The sequence below is a fragment of the Pteropus medius genome, unplaced genomic scaffold (assembly GCF_902729225.1).
Source record: "Pteropus medius unplaced genomic scaffold, Ma_sr-lr_union100, whole genome shotgun sequence".
Classification (NCBI taxonomy): Eukaryota; Metazoa; Chordata; class Mammalia; order Chiroptera; family Pteropodidae; genus Pteropus; species Pteropus medius.
In genome coordinates, this window is record NW_024342473.1 from 19,359,495 (window position 1) to 19,376,654 (window position 17,160).

A 17,160-nucleotide genomic window follows, 5' to 3' on the forward strand; every position below is an offset into this window, starting at 1 on the left:
AAATTTCGAAAGACCATTTTCTTTAAAAAAAAAAAAAATCTCAATTACTTTTGCTTCTGTATAAGATGTCTTTTGTATTTTAACTCAAACAGTTGCCTAAGTAAGCCAATTTACATGTGATGCCTGTCAACCGGCAAATTTACATTTGGATTTTGTTGGCTTTGGACCCTGAATTCTGTTCTCTTCTTTGTGCCATTGTTTTTAGGTTTGGCAGTAGCTCTAGATCTTTGTTTAACTTAGTTCCTCTGTCTAACTTCTGCAGTATGTACACATTATAAATTTATCATAAAACAACATTTTAGGTTCCATTGCCACAATTAATTTGCACTGAGTCAAAGCTTGCAAATTATGCTTTTGGACTCAAAAGGAAAAAACACAGACATGCATCTAATTTCTTTACCTAAAGATATAAAAGCAAATAAGAGAAAGAAGTACTTGGTTCAACATACACAAAAGATTCATCATGAAGATCACATCCAATTTTAATGTATCAAAACTTGAGCAATCAGGGGTGAGTTCCCCACCCCATCCCAAGCCCCAGCAGTCAAAGCTCAATTTGTTTGGCTGCCAAAATGCCCATCTTTCTCTTCATCTCTATATTCTTCCAATATATTTTATCTAATACAGAAGTACTTAATGTCAGGTAGGGTCTCCTGCCATAGATTCTTCAAGTAACTGTGACAGCTTACTTTGTTAAAGTTAATACTTGAGAACTTCAATATAGAGTCACATAAGTGGATCATGCAATGAACCAATACTTTAAAAGGGACTTATACAATATTATGAGTTTGACCTTCAGTACTCGACAATGAAACTTAAAAATGTGCATGGATATCCTATATGCACATAAGAAGAGAATTAGTAGTCACTTCCACAAAACCCATCTATGTACTCATGAATTAACTCAGTTACCTTCATAGTCATACTATTACTAGGTTAATTACCCTAAATGCAATTTTTCACCCTAATCGAGGCAGCAATATCATTAGGAATATTAAAAAGAATTTTATTGGCTCTGGGTTGTGTTTTTTTGTATTTACATCTGATCATGCAGTATTCTCAATGTTTTAAGAACTCACAGCCTTTCAAAAATAAATCATACGGTTAAGACCTTATATGAAAAGGCTTTTATCTCCTACTGAATATCTGCCTAAAAACATCTGTTCCTTCATCTGAAGGTTGAGCTCTTTTTAACATCATTTCTGTAGAAGAGGAAAGCCAGTAAAGCGATGTTACAGAAAGTCAAACTCCTACTATTCAGCCAATTCTTATGGAACTCCTTTCCATCTGTTCCTTGACATTTAATTCAGGTTATGCACTTGCCAAAGAGCTTTCTTTGGATACTGAATCCACTGATGAAGACAAATAGGGAAAAAAATCAATTTACTTAAATATCATTAATTTACAATTTGAAAAGCCATCAGGCATTATGTTAAGATAGGCTCTACAATCAAATATATAGTCTGAGTTATAAACAAAACAAGAATCTAGACTGAACAAGTAATTAACATTTGGGAATTTTTTGCTTCTTGGTTGCATTAAAAATTTATTCTATGACAAAAAGACAATAAATCAGAATCAATATAATCAAGTTTTCATGGAGAGAAGATAACTTCTCAAAAGAAAATAATTCCCTGAAAAAGAGTTTGGGAATAATTTTGCAATAACTTAAAAAGTATTTTTAATAAAAGTTCTTATTCAGGGAATAAAGTGAGATAAAAAAGATACTCATTGATTCCACGCTTTGCTATTTATTGAAGAAGCTGTTTAAGAAAAATTTAAATAATTTTTGAAGCAGAAGTTAAAAATATTAGATCAAAGAGTAATAAAGACAATAAAAAAATTACTAGGTCTGGATGACAACCAAACGTGACTTTTGACAATCTCGAAAACTGTGACTACTAAGTAATTAGTAGCTACTATGTCAGAGGGCAGTTAGATTAGTAACTCTACCTGTTCTGACGGAGGTCCAGAGGAAAGCCTGAACTGTACAGATAAACTGTTCTCATGATTCTTGAAAAGCTGGTCTGGAGTAAGGAGGTCCACTGACTCAACAGGCAAGCATAACTCACAGAGAGCTACAGAACAAAGGTTATTGTGGGGGTGAGGAAGGGGAGGAAGGGAGGAAAAATGACCCAAGACTAACCTCTCAGGATATGTAAGTATAATGTCAAAAATAACCCTTAGGTATAAATATATCCTTTATAAGATGCTAAAAATTCTACAATATTAGTCAAAGCAACAACAAAATAAGAGTCTAAGTTATAACAGAATATAGGACATTTTTTTATCCTGGTTAAAGGTTTGACAGGCAAACAAAACCAAAGACAGGGAAAACATTTACTGAAATAGATGGAAAAGTGGATTCCCCAACTAATAAGGGGGAAAAAAAACCTGCATGGGGAAACCAAATTAAATGACTTGGTATACAAATGGCAATGAAGTTACTCTGAGGAATCCAGGATTTACCACTGCTAAATAAAAATTCCATATTACCACCACAAATTATAATGCCACCTCTTTCAAAATTTATTCTTTTTTTTTAAATTCTCATAAAATAAAATTGACACCTCCCCCCTTTTTGGTGTATGGTTCTATGAATTTTAACACAATTATAGTTTGTGGCCAGTAATTCTTCAAACATTTTTTTCCTGCATTGCACTATTTCTTTTCTCCTTCTGGGACCCCTTATGTTACTGGCCCACAGTTCCCTGAAGCTTTTTTCTATCATTTTTTCTCACTGAAAAATTCCTATCGACCTATCAAGTTCAGTTAATCTCTCCTCTTTCATCACCATTGTGCTGTTAAATCCATTCAGTGAGTTTTTCATTATGATTATTGTATTTTTCAGTTTCAAATTTTATTTGGTTCAACTTTACACCTTTTATTTATCTGCTAACACTTTTAGCTTGACAGTTGTTGCAGGGTATTTGCAATGTCTCTTATTCATGTATTTTTATCATGGCTAGTTTAAAGCCTTTGCCAAATAATTCCAACACTTATATTATCTTGTCCGTAGTGTCTGTCAGTGCCTTTTCTAATGTGTGTTATTTGTGGTTCTTTGCATACTGAGTAATTTTGGATTAGATCCTTGAACTTTTGAATAATATGCTATAAAACTCAGGATCTTCTTAAATCCTACAGAGTATATTAATATTTTTGTTTTCACCAGCAGTTGACCTGATTAGGTTCAGGCTGCAAGTTCCAATATGCTTTCTGTAGGTTGTGATTCCAATGTCAGTTCAGTTTTCAAAGCCTTTGCAATGCTATTTGGATTTTTCCCATTGGTGTGCCACCCAGTGGTCAGTCTGCAATCCGGGTGGAGTTTTATCCCTCATCTCAGTTTTCAGTCTTTGAAATGCTAAGTATGATAATATCCTTGTATATGCACAGGTTGACAGTAGGCCCAGGTGTTTGTACACAACACCATGGGGTTTCAGTTCCCAGAAAGCAATGGAGTTAGCCTCAGCTCTCTTGGAATCCATCAAAGGTATAAGATTATCTTTCCTCAGGGTTTTGGCTCCTACAGACACCCATTGCAAACTGATATTATTACCAATTGGATTGAGAAAATAGAAAAAAGTAAAGAAAAAAACAGGGGATGACCTCAACTCCGAATTCTTCACTTTTTCTCATACCTCAAGCCAGAAATAGAGGGCTTCTGGATCTCATTCTATCTACACCACACTGCTCAATTCCAGGTTTCTGACTGCACTGAGGTTAGGTCAGGGGATCCTAAAGGTTTGGTGGTATTTCAAAATCTGATGTTCTTCTCTAATTTGCTTGCTGCTATTTATCCTGCATTCTGTGCAGGTTTTACAGTTATAGTCAGTTGTTTAAAAAAGGGGGAAAGAAGGGGATGTGTATTTAGTCATTATTATTGAGAACCAGAAGATACTACTGCTTTTTTTGTTAGGTGAGGCAACCCTTGTTTGACCTCACAGATTGCAAGGATCTTGTCAGCTTACAACCCCTTATTTTTTTATTTTTTACGTCTACAGCATCTGGTTTTCCTAGGTGGTCTCCCATCCAAGTACTAACCAAGCTCAACCCTGCTTAGCTTCCAAGATCAGACGAGATCGGGCTTGTTCAGGGTAGCATGGCCGTAGACTACTACTGCTTTTTAAATAAGTAAAAAAACCTACATTTCTTGATTTCTAAATTCTGACTTATAGGATCTATTAGCTTAATGAAATTCTCTACTATCCAAACTATGGTGAGAATCCAGGTCAGAAGGACTGATTCATTTAATCCTCCAAACCTCAAACCAAACATTTCTATTAGCCAAGCTCCTGGCTGCAAAGGTGACAGAAAAATCACTAACACTTTAGCCAAATGCAAAAGTGTTTACCTGAGTTCAATAAGACCAAATCAAGGCCTTACCAATCACCTGAGAAGAGCCAACATTCTGAAAACAGGAGTAGCCCACAGCACTTGAAAGTAAAGATAAGAAATAGAAAAATATGGAGATAGCAGCATTGTTTCTAAGACCCCATGGAAACACTTCCATGTTGTTTGTGTCATGAATACAAATAACCACATTATTCTTTTGAGGTTTAGATGAAAAGTCTACTCTAGAAATAATCACTCACATAATAAACAATGGAAATATTTAGCTGCCTTAAGGCTCTATTCAATCTGAGTGCAAAGGCAAGTGGCTGACATCAACCGCAGCAACCCCAAGATCAGGCATTTGGAGTCCGCAGTTGCCCAAATGGATTTAATGAGTAAAGAAAAGTTGTTAGTCCAAAAAAATCTAGCACTAGCCAGCTGCACTGCCAAATGCAATACAATTATTCACTTCTACAAATGCGTATTGTGATTATGTACATGCTAGATAATCTGCCATATACTAATTAGAAATTACTGTTTAGTGAGTCTTACATGTAAATAATGCAATTAAGAGAAAGAAAATAGATATTAAATTATATTTTCAATATGCTTACTACTAGGAAGAGGAGGAAGAGAAAGAGGAGGAAGAAGAGGAAAGGGAGGAGAAAGAAGCAGAGGAAGAGAAGAAAAAGAAGAGAGGAGGGGAGAAGTACAAGAAGAGGAGAAAGAGGAAGAATAAAAGGAAACACATTGAAATCTGTGTTTAGGTTTCAGCAGAGACAATGGGTAATAGTTGTCCTATTTTTTCTTCCTGCTCACAGTTTCTAAATTTAGTCTAATGAATGTAATTACTTCCAAAATAAGAAAGTCATTAAAAAAATATCTGCACACAATTACCATGTGACCCAGAAGTCCCGCTCCAAGGTATTTATCCTAGAGGAATGAAAACTTACATTCACACAAACATTGGTACAAAAATGCTCAAAGCCATTCTAATCATATTCTCTAAAAACCATAAACGACATAAATGTCCTTTAACATGGATAAAGAAACTGTGGTACATTTACATAATTTGATACCTCTCAGCAATCAAAAAGAACTACATTCAACAACATAGTTGAATCTCAAAGTAATACACTTAGTGAAAGACGTCAGTCTCAAAATGTTACATGTTGTACTATTATATTTATATGAAGATCTCAAAAAGATAAAACTATAGTAACAGAGAACAGATTAGTAGTTGCCAGGGATTAAGAGGTAAAGAAAGGGAAAAGAAATAGTTTTGAGTGATAATAAAATTATTTTGTATCTTGATTGTGGTAGGACTCACATGAATCTATACATGTGCTAAAATTCATTAACTATACATCAGAAAAAAGTCAATTTAACTAATGTTCATTTTAAAAATAAAATTTAAAACCAGCCCTCTTAACTCATACAGGATGTTACAAAATATATTTTTCTTCAAACAACAAAGATTACAGAGTAGCAAAAAACAAAATACAGCAAATAAAGAATCAATTAAATTCCAATCAAAATTCTAGCAAGCTTACTCCAAATAAATGTATACAGAAATACAAAAGCTCGGAATAGGCTAAATAATTTTTTAAACGAGAAACAAAGTTGGATAGACAATAGTATCTGGTCCCAAGATTTACCATAAATCTATAGTAATGAAGACATTGTGAGGTAGGCATAAATTATGATAAACACTGATCACTAGAAGAGAATAGAATCCAGAAATAGAACTAAACCTACGTGGTCAAATGATTTTCAACTAAGACACTAAACAAAAATTCAATAAAGACAGTCTCAAACAAATGGTGCTAGAACAAGTATCTCATGGAGAAAAAAAAAAAGAATCTCAACCCCTATCTCATACTGTACACAAAAACTTCGAAGTGGTTCAGAGACCTATACGTAAAATCTAAAACTATAAAAGTTCTGAAGAAAACACAGGGAAAAAAAAGTCTTTGTAATTTTGGAGTAGGCAAAGATTTTTTTTGACAAACATGGAAAGCTTTGTTAATCACAAGAAGAAATTTAATAAATATCATTTCATCAAATTTAAAACCTAATGCCCTTCAAAAGACTGTTAAGAAAAAGAAAAGGCAACACGGACTGGGAGAAATACTCATAGTACATATATATGACAAATATATCCAAAATTATGAGAAGCCTTATACTCAATAAAAAGTGGACAATACAATTTAAAAATGGGCAAAGAAGATACATGAATGGACAATAAGTATATGAGAAGATGGTAAACACGAACTAAAACCAAAACAATATACTACCACTAACCCACCTTAATGCCTTAACTTAAAAAGACTGACAATAGTAAGTGTTATAGAGGCTGTTAAACAACTGGAACAATCATGCATTGCTTGTAGGAGCATATAATGGTACAACCACTCTGAAAAGCAGTTCTCCAGTTTTGTAGAGTATTAACCATATTACAATATGACCCGGAAACTTACTCCTAGGTATTTAGTCAAGGATAATAAAAAAAAAGTCAATAAGAGCCTTGTAATTTCACAACAGCTTTATTCATAATAGCCAAAAACTGTAAATAATCCAAATATCATCAACTGATAAATGGATAAACACACACTGGTATATGAAAAACTATTATTAGCAATAAAAAAACAACTAATTTCTGATGCATGTGACAACCTGGATGAAACTCAAAACTACTAAGTCAAAGAAGCCAGATACAGGTGTTTATTATGTATGATTCCATTATTATGAGATTATTTCTAGAAGAGGTTAAAACTAACTTACAGTGATAACAATCACATCAGTGGTTCCAAGGTACAGGTGTTGAGGAAAATTGTCTGCAAAGGAGTAAAGGTAACTTTCTGGAATGACGGACATCTTCTATACATCTGTCAAAATAAATCTCAAAACTATTACATTATATACTTTAAATATGTGTATTTTATTATATATGTATATGTAGTACATATATTTATTATATACATATGCACAAAATACATATATTTTAAGTGTATAATTCAATAAGATATATAACCTAACATACAGAATATATATTGTATTATATGCAAAATGCATACATACAATAAAATACATATGTAAAATAAAATACTATATTGAATTAAAATCAGTAAAGTGAAATTAAGCAAACTCATACAAAGATAAGTTTAATACAAACTTATTTTCTGGGCTGAATCTTTCCCACTAAATTATAAATATCTAAACAACTAAATCAAAGAACTTTTGCCAGTTAGAAAAGCATGGAAAACTGAGAGGAGAAAAGTTTGTAGGAGTCTTAGCAGTCATCTGGTCTTCTCTTCTAGTTAGTGCAAAGTCCTACCTAAGGCATGTTAGTTAGGTGGATGGTTATAATAAATCAGTGAGAGGGCACTCACATTTCTTGAGACAGAGTTTTTCAACTGCTGAAACCCACAGTCTCTTGAAAAATTCTCTCTTAAATTGAGAAGAAAACTATGCTCTTCTAGAATAAGTTAGCCTGTGGATGAAATCCAGCCCACAATGTTTTTACAAATAAAGTTTTATTGGAATACAGCCATTCCCATTTGTTTACCACATATGTCTAAGGCTGCTTTCATGTAACAATGGCAGAGACAAATGGCTGCAATATAAAACCTAAAATATTTATCTGGCCCTTTACAAAAAGTTTTTCTACCACTGTTCTAGAGGAACACCAGAGAAGTCTATACCCTCTTTTACATGACAGTACTCAAAAACGTGGAAAGTATTAGGCTCATCTGCTCTTAGTCTTTCCACCACATTTACTATTACTCCTACGTCATCATTTTCAGTAGACCAAATCCTAAGCATGTCCTAAACACTAGCTGATGAGTGACCCTTTGAAAATATAAAAATTAATTCATCACCCCATCTAACATGATGGTGGAACCATTAGTATCTATTACTCTGACACCACATTTCTATTTATGCAGTTTAAGGTTTCGTTTCTTTTGGGCTCTATCACATTGATAACTCATTTTTTACAGTATTAAATTTTTTTAAAATGTACATGTATTACTTTTATAAATAAAAACTGCATGAGGAGGTATCCACAAATTTTTCAACATAATTCATCTGAATTTGGAAACCAGATGTTATTTCAGGTATTTAATAAAACTCCTAGGTAATAATTTTCTTGCTCTTCAGTTACTGTAGACTACAATTCTATTCTATTATATATTGTTTGATACAAGCCTTTCAGTTTGAGTATTATTCTCCTGCATGAACAAAATAGGCTCGGTAATCAAAGTTCCAAGGGGTAAATTCAGGGAAATGGTTCAGAGACAGAGATATGAAAAGGGAGGCAGGAGAGTGCCCAGAAGAAATCTCAACAAATGTGATATAATGAAAAGTGCAAAGGCTTATAAATCAAACAGGACTAAACTTGATTTGGGCTCTCTCTTCCTTTTTAGCTATGTAACACATGATTGTAATTCAGAAGTAGAGTCAAGTAGGAATATAATGAACTAGCCAAGCATTACCTAAAAAATTTTTAAACATAAAACATAACCCAATATTTTGATGCAGTAATTACCCTTACTTAGCCTCAGACCTCTATCTGGAAGAACTTCCTCCCTCCATTACCTGTCTTATCCCAAGGAAGAGTGAGCTTCCTGACTTGAATATGTGGTGTTAAAGCAATATGTGGTGTTGAAGCAATAATAAATCTGCCAATACTAGTGACTGGCACTATTCTTTCAATCAGATCTTGGAATGGTATAAGGCAGAAATTCTGGGCATTTTCTTTGAAGTGTTGGCAAGCCCTTTTGGCAGCAGCAGTTCTAAAGCCGCGAACTCTAATCATTGTGTCATTAATAAAGCTGACATTTTAATCTTCATATGTCACTTTCTTGTGTCTTATTTTTCATTTGGTTCCAAACTCAGGATCAGGACTCTTTTTTTTGGGTCCTCTGATTAGAGTTCCACATGCCCTTCTTATATAAGCCACACTCCTAATGCATTCTCCACAGTGTTCAGCTTGTTTCTTAAAGTACAGTAAAAACTAATGCATTTGCAAGAAATAAATTCAGAATCGTCCACACTTGTATTCTTCATCCAATTTATTGATGCTGTCTCATTGACATCTAATTCAATAGCAAGTATTTTAGCTCCTTGTCATTGAGACTTTCCATTCAAGTCAGTTTTCATAAAATAAGCTTCTTTATCAATATATTGCTTTAATTATAAACAATTATTAACAGGTTTGGGAACGAAGGCAATTGACTCTTGGTAAGGATACAACTCATATGGTTAAAACAGAAGTATAATACTGGAGTTTAAGTGGCCAATGGAAACACTGTCATTAGTATGTGTACTTTCCAGAGGGAATAAAGACGACTGATTAATCTGTTTGGTAAACAGAGCTTCAATATCCTGACCTTGAAAAATGGGAATACCACTATCCTTCTTTTAAAGTTCCCATGAGGATTAATGAAATGATAGGTATAAAGTGCCTAGAGAAGTATCTGGCACAAATCAGGTGCTCAATAAATACACAAAGCCAGCACTGAATGGAACCAACCCCCATATCTAAACAGAATCTATTACACAAGTCAATCTTATCTGAATAATCTACTTGAGGTTAAAACTGGGAATTATGTTGGAGATTATTTTTCATAATCCCAGCTGACCTTACTGGCAACCAAAACAATTTTTTAAATTCTCCAACAGCATGACGTTTAAAGCTTCTATATACATCAACAGAGAGGAAAAGCCTCAATATCCTAAAAGAGAAGGAAAACCACTCGGCACTGTGCTGATTATTCCACTCCCACCTGTATGAGCTAGAAATAGTAACCAGTTTTCGTTTCAGTTCAGAAATCCCATAAAATCAAGATATTACTACACATTTCCTTCTACCAGTCCCATGGCCTGACAAGAGAGGATCCATCCAAGAAATGGTACTATTAAAGGTAAAAGATTATTAAAAAAAATAAATAAATTTGAAACTATTCAGAATCATACTTCCTACAATTATAAGCCAAATCTGAAAAATATATACAGTTCAGTAAGTATAAGAGCTCATATCTGCTAGGTTTCAGTCACTGCAGTAAAATCATGTAAAGACCAAAGAAGTCAGTTCTTTGCAAAGAACAAGACTTTGACCCTGGATCCTATCCTAAATGAACATGTTTTGCCATCACGGATTCTGAGACATGGCTCTTACTCTAAACAGCAGTCCCAAATTGTTTCCTCATGTTGGTTAGAATCCTCACCTACAACCATATACTAAGCCACTAATATCCATGTTTCCTCTCCCACCACTAGTCTAACTTGCTATACTCAGGAGCTTACTTCTCTCTTCCAATTTCAGCATGATACTCTGATCTCATCTTGGCCCTCAAAGCTAGAACTACTTTAAAGGTTCTGCCCCAGGTCTGAGTCCCAAGTCCTCTTTTCACTTACAGCATGCCCAACAGCTAACAAAATGCTCAAGCTTTCCATATTTGAAATCTTAAATTCTCTTTTAAAAAAATGAAACTTTTGTTAGCATGAGTCTATAATTTTGTTCTACATGGGGCACAAGAGAAGCAGAAAAAGATAAATTTTACCTTCAAAATGCTCTTAATCTTATTAAAGGAAATACATAGTAAAAGAAGTAAACATGAAATTAGTATATCACATATCAAGTCTAAAAAAATACAAGGTGATAAGTGTTTTACTCCTTCCATCCGCATCATGTTACACAAAAATTAAAGCCTGTCATCCTTATTTTCAAAAATGATACACTGCTCCTTGATTTTGAAGCTCTTCACAAAGATAGCCATACCACCCTCAGGTTCTTATCCACACTTAATCATCCTCTTCCATGAAGTCTTCGCTGATTAACAAGAAGAAACCTTAACATTGTTCTACCTACACATAGTCCCAAAATTCCTCCACGTCTGCCACCTGAAATAACATGCTTACCTAACTGCCCACATAGGAAAATAAACCACTTAAACAATGTATTTAGTTGAACACATTTCTCAAGTGTTCCTATTCAGCTGGCTGGCCTGCATTAGCTTTGTGTAGGATATAATTGTTTCCTACATTGCTTGTCTACCTTAGGTTACTTGAACATTTGGAAATTTAATGTTTGAGGCAAAATATACTCTATGGAAATTGGGCAACAAGTTAAATAAAAATAAGTCCTCCCCTCACTACTCTACATTTTTTCAAAAGGGAAAAAAAGCACTTTTTAAAAAAGACATCCTACCAATATGTGTCAAACTTTTCCAGGTAAGATATTACTTCTCCAGCTTCACACCTGAAGAACATAAACACAAGGTTTACAACATACTGAACTCGCTGCAAGAAAACCATAGATGCGCTCAATAAATACATGTGCCTCTACTTCTACCCCTCATAAAACAGGTTCACCATTTATTTCCTGACCACAACCTGTTAAAAACACTGGGCTACATAAATATGGCGCTCATGTCCTAGATTTTCTGAGACAATTCCTATCTCACATACCCTTTCTTTCCCCATGAGGATGTCAATGTACAATTAAATATAACTGAATCTTTATAAATTCTTAAGACTTCACAAATAAAATTTTAATTCCTTTGTCTAACCAAAAGTATTAAATAATATTTGCTGTCCAAAACATATTGCAACCCACATTGCAGCAAGCAAAATACAACCCATATTGCAGCAAGCAAAATACAACCCCTCTAGAGGCAGAGAGCAAAATATTTCTAAAACATTTTCAGTATTACCCACTAAAAAGCTGTATTTTGACCAATGTTGGCTACCACAATATTAGAACTCTGCCTTCTTTCTCCCTAGATCAGTTCCTAAAATTTAAGTTCCTATCAGGCTATCAATTTCTCCCCTTCTTACCAGGTACCAAACTCCGTAACACTTTGGTCTTTATTTCCTTATTAAAGGCTCATTAAAATAAAATCGATTTAATTCTCTCCTAAACTTCAGTCGCATATGGCTTCCATCTAATTTAAAGGTTCTATCCTCATACCTGAATACACAATCAAAGGGTACCCCTACTAGAAAAGAGTCAGTAGTTAAGTGTGGCTACTGCATTTGATGCAATTGCTATTGCATCAAGTGAATACCTTCATTGGTGAACAACAGCAGCAATCTGTTTGGGTTTGGTTTTTGTTCTGTTTTACTTCTTTTCCCAATGACTACCTTTTGATTGGCTTTCATAGAGAATATAGTTAATAATATGGTAGTAACTATGTATAGTGCCAGGTGGGTACTAGACTAATCAAGGGGATCACTTTGTAAATTACATAATGTCTAAATACTGTGCCGTACACCTAAAACTAATATAATACTGAATGCCAACTCTAATTAAAAATTAAAAACAAAAAACAAATCTTTAGACTATAATACAAAATTTAACAGCAGGACTTCAGCCTCTCACTGGGTGATCCTTGCACTCCCTGGAAGCTGTAATATGCAGAGGCTTGCCAAATTAATCTGGTGTCTTTGTCTTCTCTTCCAGATTGTATTATCTGACAACTTCTTATTCTGGGTGAAGAAGAAAATTATGTTTCATGTATATTTAAGTCCAAGTATGGAATGTGGTATCTCAGACTCACTGGGAAGAGTTCAGTCCCAGGGATGACTTGTGAAAATCTGCAGAAAAAGTCAATGTTCCGATAATAAATCCAGACCTTCTCACAATTCCTAAAGTTGTTTCCAGTTTTCTGTTGATTGTTTTATTTTCACTATTATCAACAACCCTGTTGTGAACATTTTTGTACATCTATCCTGACACACTTCTGCAAGTATATGTAAAGAAAATAATGTTGGGCTAGAATGCTAGAGCAGGACTCTACAAACTTTCTTAAAGAAACAAATAATTATTTTTTACTTTGGGCCATATAGTCTGTGTTGAAACTTTCCCAACTCTGCCCTGTAGCACAAAAGCAGCCCCAAACAATACAAATACAGACTGGTGTGGCTGTATTACAATAAAACTTTATTTACAAGAAACAATGAGACAGATTTTGCCCCAAGGGCTAGGGCAGTAGTTTGTGACCCCCAACTAGAGGTAATATACATTTAAATGGCAATGCCAGACTGAAAATTATATGCATTTGACATTTTTATTAATACTCAAATAGATCATTTTTTTAAATAGAGATATGAGGCTCCCTAAATGGATATTCCAGAGAGTACCCATAATAAGTACCCAATGTCACGAAGTGTGAAGGGACTGAGATTGTGCCCTACTTATAACCTAACAAGGCAGACTATCAGTTTCATGAATGAAAGCAGAAGACATGAGACTCATGAGTCAGGTGACAAACTATTAGCCATATCCTACAGCAGCAACAAAGATGAGCTCAAATAGATGTCTGTACACACAGTGGGTTTATAAGAGAGGAACTCTAAGTTTAGGGAGCCTAATCTTTTATAGAGTGCAGTGGCATGACTTACCTGTGTTCTGGAGAGAGATGCTATCTCTATTATCCTGAACAGTAAACATTATCTGCCCATTATTTGCTCCAGAGAGATACACTAACTATGTCTATTTTCCAAGGCTGTTTACGATACATGCATCCTTGAAAGGACAGTCCGAAACAAAGGCAGCCAGTGCCTCTGCTTGCAAAACATGCAGAATTCTAAGAGGACCGTAGAAAATTACCTCCAACATTATGTATCCTTTGTTTCTATACTATCAGGACCGTAGAAAATTACCTCCAACATTATGTATCCTTTGTTTCTATACTTTCTAAAGCATGCTACTTTATCAACCAAGCTGATTACTCTGACCAAGAAACTAGGCCCAAATCTATCATTTAATTTAACTTAAGCATCATGTTACTAAGGCTACTATATACAAGACTCCAAGCAGCAAGAGGCTAATCTATAGTACTGACCTCTACCAGGTCCTCCAAGGTCCTGGGCCAAATCAGCTGAACAAATCCCATAAACCTTCAGGGTCTACCACAGAAATCCAAGTGGCTTTCTCCTTATGTGTCTGAATCGACCTTTCCATTTAGACTGAACCATTAATCCAGGCATGTACTAGCAATTAAACAGAATCTGCTTTGTAATCCATGTGACCCACAAGGAAATCTAAGGCAATTCTATCATTCATAACAACCCTGGCCAGTGACTTAGCTGACCTGAATACCTTCTAGAGACAAGGTGGTATCACTGATCACTTGAGCTAAAGTCAGGGACTGATTTTATAATACCTATCCTAACTGCATGACTCCATCCTATGGATAACTGCCTGGGAAATACACGTAAATAATGAATCAATCATCCCTCCCAGAAGTTCCCCCAAATAATCAAGGTTAGCCTAATGCTGGAGAGATCTCTATAATCATTTGAAAACTACATGTTTCATTGAATACCTGAAGGTCTCTTACTACTCCCCTATGATGCGAGTCACTATGTTTTTGGTAAGGAGGAAAGTTAATGCCTGCCTTCCATACACAAAGTACAATGCCAAGAGTGCTAAAGGTGCCCCTGGAATGCTGTTTATACCTGTTGGAGGTCCACATGTAGGAGCTAAATCAGTCAGGGGTAAACGCTGATAGTACATTAAATGTGGCCTTTTAACAGGCTGGTGTGCCTTAGGGTTTTCAATTTAGTTTGAATCTCATCCTTATTTTTTGGAGACTGCCTAAGAAAAGTCAGTCCAATCTGTCTTATCTGTCCAAACATCAGCCAGTTGGCATTTGGCCACTTCATAGAATGACTGAGCAATGGCTACTGAAATGGGGGCAGGGAAGGCACCTGGAGGTTTTGATAGTTGTATTATGTGAGAGGTATAGGAGTTGGGGACATCCCCTACTACTTCCAATACACTTCTTAGTAAGGTTAAGAGAAATGACAATCAAATCATGGTCAGAACTATCTGGGAGTAAACAGCAAATCCAGCATTCAGTTAAATTTAAGACACTTGCAACTGTTTGGGAGAGCTATATCAGGAAGTTTTCCTTCCTGAGGAATATTCTGGGGGCAGTTCTGAAAGATAAAGATCACTAACCATCCCCAATGCCGATCTCCCCACCCTTCCACCCCTGCCTGACCAACCCCATCTCCCCACCCCCTCTTACTTCTCAGGGTCAAAGGCATTCCCTCCCTAGAAGCCAGAGGAAATCAATATGACCCATTCTCGTAGCCATAAATTTATTTTTTATCTAATAATTTCCTTCTCAGACCCAGTCTCTTCATCTGGAAGAGTTAAGTGCAAGAAAAACAAAGGCATGTTTTTCAAATAAAAATTGCAGAGAACTATTATGCCCACCCCCCATTCTGACACACATGAGCCACTGTAGGGGGATTTTAGAAATGCTTCATATTGCTGAAAATGCCTAGTTGTTAAGCCCATTTTCTTGTTGCAAAATTCTATTATCCTCAAAGTTTATAACAGTGCCTGGTACATTATATATATATATATATATTATATATATATTATATATTATATATATATAATATTTTATACATATATTTTTATAATATTTTTATATTACATATATAAAATCAGAAACCAAATATTATTTGTTTTTATTCTCTCTGACTTCCAAATACACTTCATCCTCACTCCATTCGAGGCAAACTAAATGATAACCAAGGAGATCATGTATATGGAAATTCAAAAGAGAAAAACACATCATTTTTCTTTTAACTCAATATTATAGAGTTTTGCAAAGAAACAAATCTGAAGCACCTTATATATAATGATCTCAAAGCATTTTTAAAGTATTTGTTTTTAGAGACTCACAATAATTCTTAAAGCAGTTAAAGTAAGTCAGGCTTCTTATCCTTGCTCAGAGGAGAAAGAAAAATGACATAACTTATCCCAGAGACACAAAGGAAATGATAAAATAAGCAAAACAAACAAACAAACAAACAAAATCAAAAAAACCTAAACCTGATTCAACAAAATATTCCTGTGGAGGATACTGTGATGTGCCATCCAATTACCCAATCCCTCTTAATTAAAGACTTACTGCCCCAACTGCTGGGAGCACCTGAGCCAAAGAGAGCAGCTTTTGCCCAAGATTATGCCCCTTCCTGGAGAGCCCATACCAATGACAGATCCATGTGAAGTTATAAAGGCCCGGCAATCTTAGCTCAACTCAGGACAACTCTGAAGGGACATTCTAGTTACAATTCACAATAAGGCTGGTCAAGGATATCATTGGTTCTGAATCACAACTCAGCTTTTCCCTCAGTCCAATCCTGCTTCCGTCCTCTCTTTTTCACAGATGCTGATCCCAAGTGCATCTGTGAACATCCATCTATAAGCTCAACTCTATCTCAGGCTTCACATGGAATCCAATCTGCAACAATTCCCAAGAACCACACTTGTAAATCTGTAGAGCATACAAGAATTAAAATACTTATAATAGTTTCCACTTGTACATTCTTATAGATGGAGAAACAATATTGTAAAATCAAAAGGCCACTACTATTTCTAATAGTACTAACTGAATCAAAATATTTTCCTTAAAAATAAAAAGATCAATATACTCCAAGGTATAAGCATGTTAAAGATCTCAGTGTATATACCTATTAGCATTGTTTTCCAGGCTGGAACAATACATCTTTCCTTCTAAACCCAAATAACAGTAATTGAACATATAAATTAAGTATGTTAAACATAGGATTATTCATGGTCTTATGTTTTATGTGATTTCCATATTTTAATTTCTAAACGTAATACAAATTCTCCAAGTAAGTATTCTATTTTCTCTAAGCAAATTAAAATTCAGAAAGCTATTCGTCCTGTCAAAATCCCTGCTTAAGAGGAAGAAAATACTTCCCTAAAATGTAACAGCAAAATGCAAAAATTTAGAAATGATTTGATTAGACATCATATCAGCAAAAGCATCATCT

At 34.8% G+C, this 17,160-nt stretch overlaps 1 protein-coding gene and 1 pseudogene across 5 annotated transcripts in view; both read right to left on the reverse strand.

Annotated features, from left to right (window-relative positions):
- TCF12 (transcription factor 12) overlaps positions 1–17,160 on the reverse strand; it is a 292,841-nt gene that overhangs the window by 204,582 nt on the left and 71,099 nt on the right. The window lies entirely within an intron of this gene.
- LOC120604636 (uncharacterized) lies at positions 3,993–4,111 on the reverse strand (annotated as a pseudogene).